The sequence below is a fragment of the Talpa occidentalis genome, unplaced genomic scaffold (assembly GCF_014898055.3).
Source record: "Talpa occidentalis isolate TD23 unplaced genomic scaffold, MPIMG_talOcc4v2.1 talOcc4.16, whole genome shotgun sequence".
Lineage (NCBI taxonomy): Eukaryota > Metazoa > Chordata > Mammalia > Eulipotyphla > Talpidae > Talpa > Talpa occidentalis.
The window spans coordinates 80,433,364-80,434,707 of NW_023601653.1; the positions used below are offsets into that span (position 1 = coordinate 80,433,364).

At 54.1% G+C, this 1,344-nt stretch overlaps 1 long non-coding RNA gene across 1 annotated transcript; it reads right to left on the bottom strand.

The window, feature by feature from the left end:
* Window positions 1-274: 274 nt before the first annotated feature.
* LOC119248427 (uncharacterized) lies at window positions 275-1,344 on the bottom strand. Its single transcript, XR_005125928.2, has 3 exons — window positions 1,310-1,344; window positions 871-939; window positions 275-492 (listed from the first exon to the last, which is right to left on the bottom strand). It is a non-coding gene; the product is annotated as an uncharacterized LOC119248427 (long non-coding RNA).

Genomic DNA, 1,344 nt, shown 5'->3' on the forward strand with positions numbered 1-1,344 from the left:
ACATGGGTAAGTGTTGCTAAGGATCCCGTGTGAGGAATCAGGGGCCAAGCAGAGCTGGACTGCAGTTTGGGGCAGGAGAAGCTCAGCACACGTGACTGTGGCTCAAGTGATTAAATGATTGTCTGGAGGCTGCATCCCCCAGGCAGACTGTGGCTGGCGCAGGGCCTGGCTAGGTCATCCCCTGCCTGGTGTCCCTCCTGCGAGGGTTCTCCCCTCTGCCAGCCCCCCATTTTAGGTCCCAGCCCACAGAGCACAGGCACATGGTAAGGTGAATACAGTCAATTTTATTGCTTTAGCTCAATTGAGGGAATGAGGTTTAAGTGTGGAGATCTCATTTCATCCAGAACCAGGATGCTAGTGCCGGAGTGTCTGCAGTCCTGTCCAATTTCAGTCTGTAGAGAGGAAAGTGGGCGTGGGATGGGTCTTGAAGGGCGCACGCTGCTCCATACTGTCCCCCGTCAGCTTCAGGTTTATGCTCTTGTAGTGGAGGAGCTTCGTGGGCATAGAGGATGAAGGTTAGACTCACCAGGAGCCTGGAAACTTAACCTCCTGCCCCACCTTAGAGCGGCATGAAGGACAGAAACAGGCAGGGTCACAGGGGGCCACCGGGGGCTTAGACCCCAGAAGCCATCTGGCAGCAGACCTCGGAGAGCGGGGGCGGGAGGAATGGAGGGGGAAGGTTTAGAGATCAGAGACATTTGCAGGCACAAGTGGGGAAGCTCAGCAGGGAGGGGTGCTGCTTGAGAATGCTGGGGCAGGCCCAGGCTCCTGTGGGGGTGAGGGTGTTGAGGCCATCTTGCCCAGCCCCCACCCTGCCAGTGTGTGCGGAGTATTACCGTTCCTAAAAGGCTTTGCCTCTTTGGTACTCACTTTTATTTTATTCTTTTTTCTGCAGTCCAAGTAGGTTTGCAACAATGTCTCTGATACTGCTCAGGAAATCTAATTTTGGAAGAGAGTGATATCAATAGCCTAAAAGGGATCTAATATCGCTATGTCACCTACGCCCTCCCCCAGATATACTTCTGGTACCCAATTCCAAGTTTGAGAAGGTTTTCCGAGCTGGCTCGCTTCTCTGTCATAGGAAGGCAGCTGGACCGGAGAGGAAATCACGTATGGCGAAGGCAGCAAAATTGACTTTTGAGAAAGTCTGTATGTGGGAGCAGTAAGGGCCCCTAGTGGTTGTTCTGTGTTCAGATGAGTGAACACAAAGGCTCCCTTCACCCCTGACTTCTCTCTGAGGGAGAAGGCCCGGAGGAGGCCTGGAGCCAGAGACTTCCCTGGGCTGCTGCTCGCCTGGAGGCACACTTACCCAATATTCCCCTGGGGGAGGCTTCAATAACCTGG